Source organism: Carassius gibelio, chromosome A10 (assembly GCF_023724105.1).
Source record: "Carassius gibelio isolate Cgi1373 ecotype wild population from Czech Republic chromosome A10, carGib1.2-hapl.c, whole genome shotgun sequence".
In the NCBI taxonomy this organism is placed as follows: Eukaryota; Metazoa; Chordata; class Actinopteri; order Cypriniformes; family Cyprinidae; genus Carassius; species Carassius gibelio.
The window spans coordinates 1,977,840-1,995,370 of NC_068380.1; the positions used below are offsets into that span (position 1 = coordinate 1,977,840).

The 17,531-nt window shown below is 36.1% G+C and overlaps 1 protein-coding gene across 3 annotated transcripts in view; it reads left to right on the forward strand.

Moving 5' to 3' along the window:
- Positions 1 to 7,900: 7,900 nt before the first annotated feature.
- Positions 7,901 to 17,531, forward strand: part of LOC128020794 (zinc finger MIZ domain-containing protein 2) — a 40,832-nt gene continuing 31,201 nt past the window's right edge. The window contains exon 1 of one of the 3 annotated variants that reach the window (XM_052607511.1): positions 7,901 to 8,507. The gene's annotated coding sequence lies outside the window, so the exon portion shown is untranslated. Of the gene's footprint in view, positions 8,508 to 16,154; positions 16,176 to 17,531 lie in introns of those variants that run through there. The other 2 variants (XM_052607514.1, XM_052607513.1) reach the window with 2 other exon arrangements.

Consider the following 17,531-nt stretch of genomic DNA (forward strand, 5'->3'; position numbering starts at 1 on the left):
TATTTTCACTTTAACATTTACCTGTTCTCTGATATAAACTAGAGAATGATTAACTAACCAGACCATATTAAAAAGTGCATCAAAAGTCCATCCGTCCTTGTGGTTAGGATTGTATGACATTATTGACTACATTCTTTTCTGTAACTTGTCCAAACTTTGCACAGAGATTCTCAACTATGAAAGATATTAGAGAATAATTTGATACACTATTTTACTTTAATGTAGTTACAAAATATTATCATATCCCCATGCTGAATTTAGTCAAAGAGTCATTGTCAGTCATATTTAAAGAAGGAGATAGGGAACTGTCGTAGTTAAACCTCCAAACATTTGGTTATCTCTGAAAAGACTTGAATGTGCTCTTTATAGCTGCTCTAAGAAATAAAACTGTGACTTAAATGGTCTCAAAGAAATGTATTTTAACATAATTTCAGGACATTGCCTCTTATGGCTGGGTCTCAGGAGGATAAAGAATATAAGAAAAAAAAAGCAAAAGGGGTTCGTTTTTTATTAGTGTTAAATTGCCAAGTTTATTAACGGGGTTCGAACGTTGCAATAAAGAAAAAATCGAAAGCTCGATTCGAAGTCAAAACGCGAATATTCTCCGTATATGACGATACACTGACCGGATATGAGATCTCGTTTCAAGAGCGAACTTTAAACAGCGCGAAATTACCTTTTCATTAAATAATTTAGCAGACATCAATCAAATTATTCACTTATTGGCTAAGACGATTCTGAAAGCGATTTTTATTTTGAAAAAAAAAACTATAATTACCATTATCACATTTTACGGTAATTATACAAAATTCAATTGGAGTAGGAGAAAGAAATGAAAGCATAGTATGTAGTTATATAATTTATACTGTAGTGTATGGAGCTCTTTCACTTTTGATTTTCTGTGTGTACAGTCTTTAAAACCATGTTTTTAAAAGTAGCTACAATAGTGAAGCTGAACTGGGGGTGGGGGGGGGGGTAAATAATATCTACTATCTAATATCTTGTTGGTCTTTAGTTTTTCGTCCCAGTCGACGCTCAGTGTTTGTGAATGCTTGTGATGACTAGTAACACCTCCTAATGGTCGGTCACTTGTTCGGTTGCTATTCGTCACGTCAACCACAAGATGGAACCAATACTCCAATTTTATAACCATCCTTTACTTTCTCAAAACTTAAAGCGTCAAAACCGTGCTATATTTCTAGCTACAGAAAACAAAAGAAGAAGAAGAAAAAAAAGGGAAACAAAGCAGTCTCTGGGACGGTACCGCTTAAAAAGGGTGCATATTAGATCCTTAAAGGTACATATTACTACCTCAAGTATACATATTAGTTCCTAAATGGTACATATATGTATCTTTTGAAAGGCTACTATTGTACATTTTCTTCTGAAACTGTCCTACTTCTCTTGTTCTTAAAATTAGGCATTTTCACAAAACTGCAGCTACTAACCACCAGCCACTGTGTCTCTGTTAGTTCTGTTGGTCAAACCTGTGCTCACTGGTGCCTGAAGCCCTCAGCGGGACGCCGGGGACAGAGATTCACCTCAGGCAAGAGGAACAACAGCTCTCTTTAAATGTGAAAAGCTGTCCCTGTTTGAGTCAGATGGTTACTCTGCACGCTCTGCTGTCAGACCCATCACATGATTGGCCTGCTGTCCTGAGCTGCAATCTCATTATCCCTGCTACTTCCACCATCACTGGCCCTACAGCCTCAAACTCACCAGCAAAGACAATGACTCAATGTTGAAGCAGTTTTATAATATTACTGTCATTATTGATCCTTTACATTGGCAAACAATATATAAAATATAATCAACATGTAAGCATAAATCACAGATATCTCTGTTTGAGAGCTCATATATCTTGGATGACATACTTTCTTCCAGCTTTCTCTGTTTTCATCCTAATTAGGAGGGATGTGGGATGATTGAGACAGACAGAATGTCCTCTTCAATCGCTGCCTCTGCCTCTGATGTGGCTGTTAATGTCTGTCTGAGTTATGGAACTGCATAAGATCCAGCAGCTTTATACAACACACGGTGCCTTAGGTGACTCTACTTTTCGAATATGACAACTGTAGTTTGATGACTGGCCTCGTAAAAAACAAACTGTGTGAAGAGGCTTGACAACAGGTGTAGAGTCCTTCAAAGAACAACTGTTTCCTTGGTTTAATCTGTATGTTTTTTTATAAAAGAAAAAATATTAAAATAATTACATAAAACGTTTGTCTCCCTCTCTCTATATATATATATATAAATCCTACTGAGGGGAATTCTTTTCGGAAATACAATTTATCAAAAATTATGGTTAAGACATTTATAAAGTTACCAATGATTTCTATTTCGGGTCAATTCTATCTTATGTACTTTCTATGAATCAAAGAATATAAATAAAATGTAAATTAAATAATGATTTTTCTTTATTAGAAAAATTCTCTAAATTGACATGACACTGATGGATTGCAAACAACAGTAGAAATGGAATTTACCATCAAAACACGTGACAACAACAGTGAATTTAGGGTCAAATGTTATTTTACTATTAGCCATATTTCCAAATGGCACAAGTAATTCTAAAACAAAATTATATTGATTTTTATGCATTTGGGATATGCTTTTATACAAAAAGACTTTCTTACATTGCAGTCAATGCAGTCAATCAAAAAAGTTGATAAGCCTTTTTGTTTTTTTATTGTGCCTGATTTTACAGTTAGTTGCAGTTTATTATTTGCATTTCGCATTGTTTTTGCCACCTGAACAGTCTTGGTGAGCTACTAAACAGAGCTGTGTCGGATGATGCAAATGCAGATATGAGGTAAAGCTTCTTGTTGCTGGTGTTTCAGAGAACATGGCTGGAAAGAACAGCTCTTTCAATCCGCTCCTGCCCTCTTTTTGCTGCCGACTGTTATTGTCGGTCAGCCACTTCCCAGGAATGTTCCTCTTCAGGCCAGGCAGAAGTCACTGCAATGGAATGCGGCGCGCAACAACAATGTTGACTTAAAAAGGCCAAAAAAAGGAGTGGAATGGATATGGATGCGCGAGCGTCACATGAGCCCGTGCTTAATTTAAATGCTTTCATTAGAGCGCAAATAGAACCTGGACAAATCAGTGTTTCATTATCTCGCTTTAAACACAGCTGCGTTTGAGCGTTGCGTGTGATCGCACCAGGTTGTGAATTTGTCCACCGCGCTGCGTCTGAGTGCGCGAGGATAGGATGGGGTGGGGGGGGGGGGTGCTAAGCAGTCAGATTACTCTTTGTCTGTCCTTTTTGCTCATCCAATGGGAACACAAAGACAGACAGAGCTGGCATAGTGGCATTCTAGCTCGCAATCTGCCGCGCAGTGAGATTAGCCGCGGTCAGATTGACGCGGCGCGCCGGAACGCGCGGTTCCACAGCGTTCAAAAGGATCAATAGCCCGAGAGCTGTTTGACCCTCATACAGTGTGCGATGTGGTTGGCGAGCGCGCGGCGATCGAGGGGGGTTGGTTGGTTGTTCTAGCCTGTGACATTGTTAAATGACTGCAGTAGATGGGGAGAGGGAGGGGATGCAGCAGGTCGTGGGGGAGGGGAGCCTGTGGGAGGTGGCATTGACATCGATAGCGAGGAGAAAGATGAAAAAAGGCAAAAGAATCTCAGCACCTGTTTCCAGGGCAACAGGGAGCTGCTGAGCATAAGTCTGCACTGGCCGCATGCAGTGATGCACACACTAACTAATAAAGACTCGGGGTGTTTTAACAAGGATTCTGAGCTTTGAGCATCGAAAATGGTAGGGATATTTGGATAATCAAAGGTTAAATATTCATATTCGGCCATTATGTGCACTGCGTAGTTTCATTCGAAACCCTAGCATTTTTTCATGGACCATTAAGCAGACTTTTTAAGAACATTTACGCAACTTTCTTCCGTACAGCAACATTTCACAATGACCACGTCAGTCAGTCTCCAACATTCCCAAAAATTGAAGTCTTGTGAAGTCAGTTGATTGGTTTCTGTGATAAACAAATGGAAATTTAAATCGTAAAATTGTATGCTTCATGAAAATTCTCAAATTTAATTTGCCAAGATATTCGGATTCGTAAAAGATTCTGATTTCACTGTTGAAAATAAAGGTTCTTGATTGGTTCCTGTTCTTTTTTTTCTTTTTTTCTTTTTTTACACTCTTTAAAATAAAGCTCCCTTTAGTGGTTTTCACAGTGATGCAATAGAAGACCATTTTAGGTTCCCCAAAAAACCTTTCAGTGGAAAGTTCCTAAAATATTTTTTTATTCCCTTCATGTAAAGAATGTTTTAAAACTAAAGATAATTGTTTCCACTATAAAGATCCCTTTGTGCAATGGAAAAGTTCCACAGATGTTGAAGCTTCTCCATGCAACCATACAGATACCAGTATTTTTAAGAGTGGAAAGATTATTCAAATGTTTTTCACACTATTTAAAAAATCTAAATATTCCAGGTAAAAAAGGCCTATTGTATATTGACAATATAGTGTAGCATTGTGTAAAGCAGAAGTCCCTTTCAAACCAAGCTGCTTCCTGCATGACCATCTGAAACCATTATGAAACCTGCATGGGGAAATCATTTGTCCTTACGTGAAATTCCAGGTTGTGAAATTCCTATTTAAATGACTGGATCTTGCAAGCAAATATTTGCAGAGCAACAGTAAATGTAGGACATTTTTTATATAAATAAAAAACCTGTTCACTGCAAGGGTCTTTTGGAAACCCTAAATGGTTCTTACTCTTTTGCAGCCTTTATTTTTAAGAGTGTTGGCTATTGGTTCTTTTGATGTCAGGAGACAAAAAATTAGATATGAGTCTGTTTGACATACACATGATATAGTGTGCAAGTTCAGTGATTCTGGAGCATAATCACAATGAACAATTGAAAAAGAGTTGCTTAAACATGCTAAATAATGACAGAATTGCATGGGTGAAATAAATTCTTTATAAGTATGAAGAATCTTTAACATCCATGGAAACTTTCCACTGAACAAAAGGTTCTTTATAGTGGAAAAAGATTCTTTAGAGGATATAAAATGCTCTTCACACTATAATGGTTCTTTTATTAAAATGTTAATTGAAAGTTTTTTTGTGTGTGGTTTTTAAGCATACTAACACAGGGGTTGCACATCAGGATTATTAGAAAATAATGTATTTTCATTGTATTGGTGTCTGTCTCTTTGTTACCTGCTCAGCTGAATGACTCTGTCGTTTCTACCTCTGACAAAGAATATTCTGTTCTGTTTCCCTACAGCTCTTCGTCTGGCCCCAAACCTCCAGACTAACGTTCAGTCATGCTCATCAAGACTGCAGATCCATTGTTCTTTCCTCAGCAGCTCCAGTCTAGTCCTCCCCTCCCTCCCTCCATTCTCTCTGCAGGATAATTCCCATGATATGTTCTTGCCATTGGCATGGGGCATACCATTCTCAGCAAGGGGTGAGCAGAAACAAACAGTATCTCTTTACGCCTCCCACAGATTTTTTTTTACCAACATTTGCATTTTAAAATCATGCACAGCTTTTATTCACAGAGATGTTGGGGAAGTATAGTGATACTATTAAGAGATTTTGATATCTGGAGACATAACATGCAACTCCCACCCCTCTGTTGCACAAACATTTCACGACCCGATCCCCTCACGGTGTAGTAAAGTGCCTGTTTTATTGACTCAATGTCTTTAGGGCAGTTCTCTTCCCATTTTTAACAGGACAGGAATGAGAGAGGAATAACAATTATGTCACTGCATGAAAGCGAGCGCTTGATAAACTAAAAAAATGGGTGACGTGATCGCTGCATCTTTCAGCGATAACATCACAGAGGCAAAAGAGCATCAGAACAAATCACAAACACACAAATGCAGAGGCGAGAGAAAGCCAGGAAAGCAGATGAAAGATCAGGCTGATGAACACCGTCTGTCTCTGTCACCTCATGCCCAGAAGCTGAATTCAAACCCTAACATGACACCGTCTCTGCCAAACGCAGCGCCGCTGACTGCTGCCAGATTGCAATACATCTGTTTCACAGCTAAACTACTGCTGTTCCTTTTTGCTGGATCTGAGGCAGCACTCAGTCACCAAATGTACTTTTAATTCACATTCCTGGTCTTATTGTGTGCGATTCATCGTGCATGTTATTCCGGAGAAAATAACACAAATTAAAAATGAAATAAATGTTAAGTGCAGTTGATATTTAAGCATGCAAGGGTTTGAGAGAAGTTGAGTTCACCCTTCTGTGATCTCTCTATTGTGAGGTTTGCATGAGTCTGAACCAGTCTTTTCACTACCTGCTGCTTTATAGAGGACAGCAGACACCGCTGCTCTTCTAATTCATGATTTATAGACATTTGGCTACCTGCCCGTATGAAAAACATGTCCCTGAACACATTGGGACTCATTCATGAAATGCAAGTGAAAGGAATTTCTGTGTAAATTGTTTCTAATACAACAAATTACATAAAAGTGCATAAAGTGTTTTTCACTTCTTTTGCTTGTGTTTCATGAATGAGCCCAACACTGATTAAACAACTGTGCTAAAAAATCTGAGATTCAGGGGAAACAATTTGGCAATGGTTTAACATGATTGATACATGATCAAAAGTTTGAGGTCAGTTTTTCTGTCAGTATGTTTTTCTTTTCTTATTGTTCACCAAAGCTGCTTTTATTTGATTATCAATACAGTAAAAACTAAAATATTATGGAATTTTATTACAATTCAAAATAACTGTTTTCTGTTAACAGTATAATATAATTTATTCCTGTGATCAAAGCTGTATTTTCAGCATCATTACTCCAGTCTTCAGTGTCACATGATCCTTCAGAAATCATTCTTATTTGAGGTCAAGAAACATTTGTTGAAAACAGTTGTGCTGCTTCATATTTTTGTGGAAACCATGAAACATTTATTTTCAGGATTATTTGATGAATAGAAAGTTCAAAAGAACAGCATTTATTTGAAATAAAACAACTTTTTTTAACATACATGTCTTTACTTTAACTTCTGACCAAAATAATACAGCCTAGCTGAATAAAAGTATTACTTTCTTTAAATAAATTTTTCACCCCAAACTTTTGAACAATAGTGTATATTATTCACAAACCAAGTAACTTTTTGTGTGGAAAAAAAAACAAATTCCCCAAATTTTCTGAATCCACCAGGTGTGAAATGGCAGTGGCTCGTCAGTGAAATAATACCATTAACACAGGCTGCCTGCCAAATTCTTCCTGGTTGAACATTTATATAACACAGCAACAGTGCGCCATTTTGGCTCAAGTGTATTCCACCCTCCCTAAAAATTCCTTTTATTAACATTACAGTATGATCCTCCAGAGCCAAAATGGCAGCCATTCTCATATTTACAGGGTCTATCATAACCGGAATGCGTTTTTTTTTTTTTTTTTTTTTTTACTAATTAAGTCAAATAAGTTCTTGTTTTAAATCACTACACTATTCTTTTGAAATATATTGGAAAAAGGTGAGAAAATGATCACAGTTATTTGTAATTGATTTAAATAAAGTTGCAATAAAATAAATGCTAAATATTAGAATTTTTTAAAAATCTGTGAAAGTAGGCCTACTTAAATTAAAACTGACACAGAAATAAAGAAATCTTAATAGAAATATTATATATATATATATATAAATCTAATGAATGATTTTAAAATCATGTTGCAAATACTATAATACTATATAAATACTAACATCTAGAATGATTTTAAAGGAAATTAATAGTCGTTCCAATATCTCAAGGTGAAAGGTAAAATTTGCTATTACATGTGATACATTTGTATTATAGATTAAAGTGTCCTTAATTGAAGAAGCCCCCATTTAATTAATCATCGATCGCAGAACAATCGTCACCCTCCAGTCTCGTGTCTTATTTGATTGCTCGACGCTCCATTAATCGAGTCTAGCGTTCGAGGGGAAGTCAGTCAGCTGGGGAGGGCGATGAGCGGGTGAGTAACAAAAAAGAGAGAGAGAGAAAGAAAGAAAGAACGAACGAAAGAAATCAAGCAAGAAAGAGAAGAACTGCCTCTCCTTCTTCCGACAGAGCACCTCCATCCCCATGATCTCATGAATAAATTATAGCGACTCATTGTGCAATAGAGGGAGGAATGCAGTCGAGCAGACTCGCGCGCGCAGAAGCAGCACGAGAGCAGCCGCGACTCTTTGGATTTACACAAAAACATTTGGTTAAAACACACGAATGCTAGGAGACAGAAAGCTTAGGGCGTTTTATTCCACAACACGAGGATCATATACATAGAAATCCGAAACATTCGCCAATAATATGTTCGAGTTTTAACGGTTTTAACGTCACTCGCACGGCTTCCGATTTCTGAGGTAACCGTAGATACCCGAGAAAAGAGAAGCGGCTACGTTTTTATCCATTTTAAACCAAGTGAGGATCAAAATAGATCCTCATCTTTTGTTTTTGAACGTTTCGAGGGGATTTTCTTCCAAGGAAAGAAGAATCCAGCCAACAGATCAACCTCGGGCAGCCGGAGTGGAAGGTGAGGACAAATCATTAGAGCTATCTTTCATTTTACTACCTTTTCCTGTGCTATGTTTAGATTATTTTTGTACGTGCACGTGTGTAGCGATTTTCAGTGTGATCCGAGACTCAAAGGCTTATTTCTCACTCACGCTTCGTGATTTGAATGGCCCTGTGTAACATTAGTCGTTTCCTGCTTTTCTTTGCGTTTAACTTCTTTATTCCAGCTGTCAGATTAGTAATAATCTGTCATAAATGTGTGGTGCCCTCAAATGATTCAATATAGGAAGGATGAACCAATGCAAACGAGCTTATACAGTTGAAAAGCCTCCTGCTAAAGCATGAATTGGGTGATCAGTCAGTCTTTATTTATTTTTTTCTTTTCACACACATTCTTTAGACTATAAATCGACTCAATCAGGGTTTTTCAATTGCTTTTGGCTTCTGCATGCGTTTATTCTCATGCTATGTGGTTATTGTTTAAAATATGTGTGGGAATCAGCTAGACAGTGAATCTCAGTTTGAGCTAGTGCATTCAGTTTTTCCTCAATGCAAACGGGTTTGAATGTGGTCTGATCTGGTGAGTGCAATGTGTGGCATTATAAAGTAGGCTATACAGCTGTTATTAGATCAAGCGGGATGCTGTTAAGTGAATTTCACAGATAAATCCATTTGAGACACCGGTGTTGCATAGTTGCCAGTCACAGCGATCATTGTGGCTCTTTGGTTTGTTTTGAATACTCTGAATTTTGTCACCAGATCTGCTTCAAGAGGTGTTTTTAAACATGTTAGTATCTCTCTCTCTGTGTGTGTGTGTGTGTGAAACACCTGCTTGTTTCCCTTGTTTGAGCTGTCTTCTTAGGGATCTAATATGCTGAAACCGAGTTACTCCACATACACCAGGCAGCATTGGAAGGGTTTTTTGCCTGTCGAATCACAATACATTTTGCATTAGCATCATGATAGAGTGCTCCACCCTGATGCTTTACATATTGGCAGCACACCTACAGGCAGGTTGGTGTAGCGGGAGGCGTTTTAGGCCGGTAACTACACAGCAGGTGAGATGGACAGATGGTGAAGGTGGTGCACAGAACCTCAGCACTACATGCTGTGTGTTTGCGGGTCACTGACCAGGTAGGCGACAAATGCTGTGCCACCTGTCCCTAGGGGTCAAATGATGGCCACAGACATCCCTCTGCTGATTCTCTATTTTTTAGGCCCTAATTTGCATGCATCGTGTCATTCTAAGACACTGTCGGAGATAGATCACTTAATTATGATAAGAACCCAAGCCATCTGCTATTCTGGACAAACAGCATCGGGCGTTCTTTTGATTTTAAAAATAAATGATGACATAATTTCTTATCGTCATGAATATTTAACTCTCACTGTTGCATTGTCTTCATATGTGCTCTGTGTCGAGGAAATGTTTACTAAAAGCACTGCTTGTCGTGAGGAGTTAGTCAGTAATTGATGGCAGTGTCAAGTAAAGCTACGGTCCTAAAGGCTTTGTGTCGCCTCTCTCCGGGGATACAGGCCTAAGCTTAATATTATTAAATGTGCTCTTAGTTTGTGCGGTGCTTCTGTGGTACTATTAGGTAATGTTTGCATACAGAGTTTGCAGCTTAAAAGGTTGATGGTTTAACATTTGAAAATGAAGATAAGAGACGACAGCCATAAATATTAGTACTGTACATATAGTTTTATTGTAAAATAATTATTTCTATTGTAGTCAGAATTTTACAGTGAATTTACGATAGTCATAGATTGCTATTACTGTTTACTTATTACTATTACTTCTAATAAAAGATTTTATGAATACAAAAAATGAATACTTTAATGTTTTAATTAGTAGTAGTAGTAATAATAATAATAATAATAGTAATAATAATAATAATAATAATTATTATTATTATTATTACAAAATAAAAAATATTTAGTTGTGTTATACAATCAGAACAATTTTGGAAATAATTGGAAATAAGTAAATTCTAATTTATAGTTTTACTATTAAATTATCATATTTTTTTATTCTTGTTTTTTGTTATTGTAATTTTAAAGTGAAATATCAGTAGTCATGTTTCCTATTTATTATTTTAATGATTACTAAAATATTAAAGAAAATATATATTTTTTAGTCATATTGACAATTGACAATTTTGGGAATAATAAGGACAAACATTAGTATTGTAAATTTACAGTTTTACTGTAAAATAATTATGTTGTTTTTATTCTCAACTTTTGAATATGTATTTATATTACAATAATACTCTTTCTCATTAACTTTTTTTTATTTAGTAGTAATAATAATAAATAAATTAAAACAGATATTGGTAGTCATTTTATGTTTGTATCAGAACTATCGATCTATCTAAACAATGGATGTTCAAATTTTCAAATCTGTTAAACTTTTTGTGTGGTTTTATTTAAGACTTAAAATTGGAGTGTACTGTATACAGTAAAGTATATTTTGAACATACCTGCAGTTCTTCATTTTTTATACCATTTCCTGTGACATTTTCAAACTGACAGTCGTGACTCACATCAGTCTTTTTATCTGACTTTAATTGACTTAAATGAAAATTTGCCTTTGTTTTGTTCACCTTCAAAGCATCCTAGGTATATGTGACTTTATTCTTTCAGATGAATTCAATCTGAGTTATATTAAAAATTGTTCTGGTCCCTCTAAGCCTTTGAATGGGGGTAAGCGGTCAACAGTTCAGCAAATGTGACATAAAGTGTGTGCACCAGTGATCAAACGTTCCCCACATGGCTACATGTTCCTGTTTTTTTGCCAATTTTGTAAGATAAATATCCATATTTCAAACATTATAAACACTTTTTCTCACCTCTGCTTACTGTCTTACACGTAAACTGTTCCCTTTAATGATAAGTATCTTCCATGCACATGTCTCAGGTGAAACTGTAAGCCACTCCATGCCATGTCTTTGAAGACAGGAGCTGTGTTTTAAAATAGAGTCATTGCACTGGGAAACCTATCACTTTATTTTTTAACCTTGGTTTGTGCAAACACTGTGCTTGACCTTGGCTCAGAGTGAGAGTGTGAAGACAGCAGTTTTGTAGGGGATGTGTCAACAGAGGCCCTTCTGTACGAACGAAAGGATGAGCAGGTAATTCAATCCAGACCTCACACAATGATGAATAAAAGAACGTCCAGGAAGAGTGATTCCTTCACATGTAAATCTCTTCATGTTATTTGAGCCTGTTTATTTAGAATTTTTAAGTTGAGCTATGTTCATAATGATTCAATCTCATGCAATTTTTTGCAGTATACATACTGTGTACATTTTCTCTATCTGCTTTGTTACAGGAAATGCTAATGCATATGCTAAAATGTATACATCTAGAGCACATTGCATGAGACTGTTTCCCACAATGCAACTTGAGTCAGGTGTGGTACTGCATGATTAATCAAAATAAAACAAAAATTGCATTATGGCTCAGTGTGATTATCAGATAGCAGAGTAAAACCCTTCTTTTATTTGTGTATACCTCCTGATCTGGTGTTTTCAGTGTTTTAGAGCAAAACTTTTGCTTTTTGGACGCAACATGCTTCTTCCCATCCTTGTAATGAGAAGTGCTTATAAAGCGTCTTTTGTCTATAATAAAGATTTAAAGGCCACAATAAAAAACTAATGTTTTAATGAAGAAAATTAAATATTAGTTTTATTGTACTGTAAAGCATGCTATTAGTTTTCTTAAATATATTTTTAAAACAATAAATATTTTACTATTAAATGCGGTTTAGTTTATTATTTTATTTTATTATAGTTTGTTATTATTATTAATACATAAAATAAAAGATTTTACTACACTATAGTCATATTGATAATCTAAAATGTTTTAATATTTTGCAAAAAAAAAATAATAATCACAAATTTTTTTCTCGACTTTAGAGGAACATTTAGTCACAATTTTTGCTCCTCAGGCAAGTTTTTATTCAAAATTGGGTTAAAAAATAATGTTGTTTTTTTTCTTGTTGTTAACTGGTTGCCACTTGCTGAGTTAAATGTATTACTTAACCTTACTACTAGGGTTATACTGTTGAAATGTAAACGGATGCAATGCACAGTATGCTGGTATTAAATGTCAATTTTAGTCTTAGAAATTCAGTAAAAAATTTAAATTTTTGTCTTGGAGGTGGTTAGTAAGGTTGAACATTTAGTTCTTGCAAAGTGAGAGTAATGCTCTAGATCGCAGAAATAAAAGAGAACACAGACAGATTTCAGCCATGCCCTCTCGTTTCTGTCTGCCTCACTGTTTCAGTACTCTGGGGGACTTTCTTTTTATATCTGCGGAGTGAGCAACGTATGCAGTGTTGAAATCAACTTCTCTGCTGCACGTATGGATCTAGCCAGGCTATATTTAGTGCGCTAAAGCATAGCTTCAAAAAGCCCATCCATTACATCAGTTTTCTCTCTTGAGTTCTGTGTTCTGTGGTTATCAACTGTGGCGGATTAAATGTCTGAGCGGTCCGAGAAACCGTATGAAGCATGGACCCCCACGGTCTGCCTGAGAAGAGATGTGGTTAAAGGGTTTAATGGGATCACATAACGGCCGAGTAAAGGGGGCTGCTTTGTGATTAAACATTAAGATGTTCAGGTACGGATCAATGCAATCGATGTTCAAGCCGCTTTGTGTCCGTTTTCCCTCCATGGTGATGTCAATGGCTTACCGCTACAAGACGCAAATATACGCTCTCTGTTGTTGAAATAGAGGAAAACCCACATCAAATGCATTGAATGACTCTAAAACGAGTTTTCATATTGCTAACATGTGGAATACGATGGAGATGTGCATCAGGAAGGAGATCTTGCATTAACACCACTCAGACGTTGCTCGAGCTGTGTGATAACAGGCGTGTGGCGGCATTAGAGAACAGCCTGAAGATCATCGGATAGGTCTGGCTGTAATCCGCCTGCGTCCTGCATGCTGTTTTACCCCTGCAGTCTGTGAATTAGAGGACAGGCGCAGAGAGACGAGTAACATCTTATTGTCTAGCTGTGTGCATGCAAGCACTGCTTTATTAACCACACATACCTCTGCAGGATAAAAGCCTGAGGGCAGAGGTTATAAACCTGGATATCTGCTTTCGTTTTTCTTCCCCCTTTTTCACCACACACATTCTCCCAACAGACAAATTAGACGTTTTGGAAATTGCTGAAGTCAGATTGCAGGCTGCTGGACAGGGTTTGCCAAAAGTGTCTAGACTTGTGGCCGTCCATGGGTGATTTGCAATCACCGAGATCCAGACCGCATCACTTTGTTGACTTGACTTTGTTAGGGCCCTATGAAAATTTTTCCTAAATTTATTATAAATTAAAATTTTAATTTTTTTAGCAGACGCTTTTATCCAAATCGACTTACAATGCATTCAGGCTATCGATTGTTTTGATGTTTCTGGATTCCTCAATCTGGAATGTGTTTAATTAATAAATGTAGACATTTACATTTAAATAGTAAAAAAATATTCTGTTTAATTCAATTAATTTTAAAACTAACAATTTATTAAAAGTTTAACAATGTTTGACATTTTTAGGGGCCCTATGAAAACGATTTTATTTTTATAAATGTTTTATTTTTCCAAAATTCTGTTTTCCATTGTTTTTTTCTTAATTCCATTTTAATAGTTTAATAAAATTTTAGTGATTGAAATGTTTGTCTATTGCTAATTTAAAAAAAATATGTATTGTAAAGTTTTTAATAAGTTGAGTTCCGTAAAAAAAAAATTCTTATACTTTATTAAAATTTTACATTTTTTATAATTTATTCACATTATTTCAATGCCCAATGAAATGTTTTTATTCATTCATTCATTCAGAAAGTCTGGGTTGTCTGTATTAAATAAAATAATTGCAGAAATAAAAGGATTCCGCTGTTCCTCACTAATGTCGAATGGTCGCGAGCTCCTCATCCAAGAGCAAAGCTTCTCCTTTAAAAGCCTTTTTGAAAATGGAAGCACATCTCACAGGATTAAAGGAGGACAGATGATTCCACATCCTGTAATTTCAAAGACTTGGGTGTGAGTAGTAAATTCCACTTCTAGAGGTATATAGGGGGTGGACATGAATGCCAGAGATGGACAAGCGCACCGTCAGAGTTGGGGGTGGACACAGAGCACTCCACGATGGGGGCAGGTAGCTCTTTCCCTTTCATAGCAGCTGCCGTTTGCTCTGCAAATTGATGTTCTTCACTCGCCCCGTATGTTGGGATACCTAGGAATAGCTTTGATCCCTTTGGGGCGGTGGGGCTTTTTTTTTCTTTTTCGACCACTCATGCAAATTGTTCCTGTAGGGACTGTGGCCTGAGGACTGTTTCTTCGGCTGTACGGCAGAGAAAGGTAAAATCACTTTTTCCTCGGATATCAATGTGCAAGGGTCGCAGGGGTCACCCTGGAGTACCTTTCCACCAGCTGCTAGGAATCCTGGGAATGTCAGTTATAGGGGTGCTCATTTAGACAACAAGCAGCTAATGGTTTCTCTCTCAGTTTTTTGGCCAATCATGTGATCCAAGCACACAATTAGGTATCTGTGGTTATCCGCAAGTCCATATCCTACGCCCTGCCAGATTGTGTGAAGACTTCTGTAAAAAGTGATAATGATTCATATTAATGCATTGTAAGAGTTGTTTTACTTCATTTGTGTCTAGTTTTTGTGAGTCATTATGTAAAATTGTTAAAGAATCATTCTGGTTTCAAGGTTAATGTCAATTTTGGCATGTTTTTCCAAAAATTTGGACTTCTCTAAATTCTTTAAAAAAAAAAAAAAAAAAAAAAAAAAAAAAAATATATATATATATATATATATATATATATATATATATATATACGAGCGCAATTTATATATGTATGAGCGCAATTTATATATATATAAATAATCTTTAAGAAGGGATACATTTTACATTAAAAAAGGTTGTATGGCATTTAGTGTTATTTTACTCTTATTCATGTTATTATGTTTCTTTTATTATAATTGTCATTATTATTTTAGTATTTCAATTTAGCTTTTTTTATGTCAGTTTTAGTAATTTTAGTTCTTGTAAAATTATATTAAAGAATTATATATAATTATATATATAATTTATTTTTTTACCTTCATTTCAAATAACGAAAATGATTTTTAATAGTTATAGGTACCAATAACAACAGTTATGGTGTTGCATTGGGTTGCTGTTTACATATTTAGTATTATAACATTTATGGTTTGGTCTCATTGTAACCCAGATTTTTTAAAGAAAAGGAGGGCCAAGTGGAATTCAATTTTATGCCATAAATACTGACAGTTGAGCTTGCATTAGACACTTTTATTTGCTCCAGTCCACTAGTTTGTGAAAAGGTGTGAGGCGTCAATTTTCACCTCTTATTTTTAGTTGACTGTGGTGACATCTGTTACAGATAAGGAGGATTAGATGCTGTGTTCAATGTCTTGTAATACACACTCTCAAATACACTACTGTATTGGCGTTTGGCCACCTGAGAAAAGGCTTAGACACACTATGACAGTTCAAACACCAGGCAGCAAAGTATCTCTCTCTCTCTCTCTCTCTCTCTCTCTCTCTCTCTCTAACTTCTTTTATCCTTCCTTCAGGCACAGACGTCCCCTCTCAAAAAAAAAATATTTGTATTGACGGCTCTGAATGTTTCTAATCTTGTGCGTGTCTGCCAGAGGTACGCAGTGAGTATCCGCCTTCTGATAAGTCTCTCTGTCAAGGGAGTTGAGTGCAATCTGAATGGCTTTCTCCGTTTTTTTTTTTTGATCACTCTTAATAAATAACAAGCTAGCGAACCAAAAAGATAGAGAAACCGTAGTTCAAAGAGTTTGTTCACCTAAAAGTGTGAATTTGTTGCTCCAAACATGACTTACATCCTTCTGTGTAACCCAAAAGGATGTTTTTTTTTTGTACATACAGTGATAGTGGGATCCAGTTTTGTTTTTGAACATTTAATTTTATTATATGGAAAAAAACTTCTTCCGTGTTTCGCAGAAGAAATTATTTAACAGATTTGTAGTAACATAAGGGTGAATATTTGTTTTTGGTGAACTGTCCCTTTTTTCAACATTGGTATTGGTACCATAAATTAAATCTATGGTTGAATAAATTTATATAATTTGGAGCTAAAACATGAGCTTTCATTCTTAAAACGAGCCGCCCGAAACTGATAACACCAGAATCAGATCAGAATTGGGTTGTGCGTCACTTGGGCTTATGCAGGAAAACTGGACGTGTTGTCAAAATGATACTTTCCTGCGTTCTCATCTGCAATGGCAGCCACTGTCTAATCTTCCCATCAGCCCTCACCGGGCTCTGACGCAGGTCCTCTGCCGGTCTGCCCTGCCACAAGGCAACTCCCCAAACAAGCTCGTTTCCATCTAATCTGCCCACCAGAGAGAAGCGCTCTGTCATCATTCACACCCTCCATATGGTGCAGCTCCCCATGTGAGGATGGCAAGGTGCAATTAATCATTATAAGGACAAAAAGAGGGCAAGGGGGGTTGGTGAGAACCCTAGCACATGAAACACACAACATTGTTGGCCATACACCATAATTTGACTGAAAGATTATTCAGGGGACTGTTTGCGGAGTTGTAAAACATACATGCCATGTGAAAATAATAATATAATATATACTATAAATGATCAAAACAATATATATATATTTATAAAAATATATATTTACATTTATAAATATATGTGTGTGTTAATATTAATAAGGACATTTTAAATAAATATATTTTTATATTACTTTCAATGTTTAAATATTTTATTTATTACTTGGTATTACTTTAACCAGGTTTTTTTATGTTTTAAATCTATAACATTATAGATTTAAAGCTTATAATCATAATTAATTGTGATGTTGTTTTTGACACCCTGGCTTCTTATGTTCTTCAGTTGGTAATTTGCAGAGTAGTGTGCCGCAGCTTTTGAGTCTGATTTGAATTACAGGCAAATCAATCTGCAACAACATGAAATTCTGCTTTTGGCTGAACCATGAGTACACACATCGCTCCTCACAACTCTT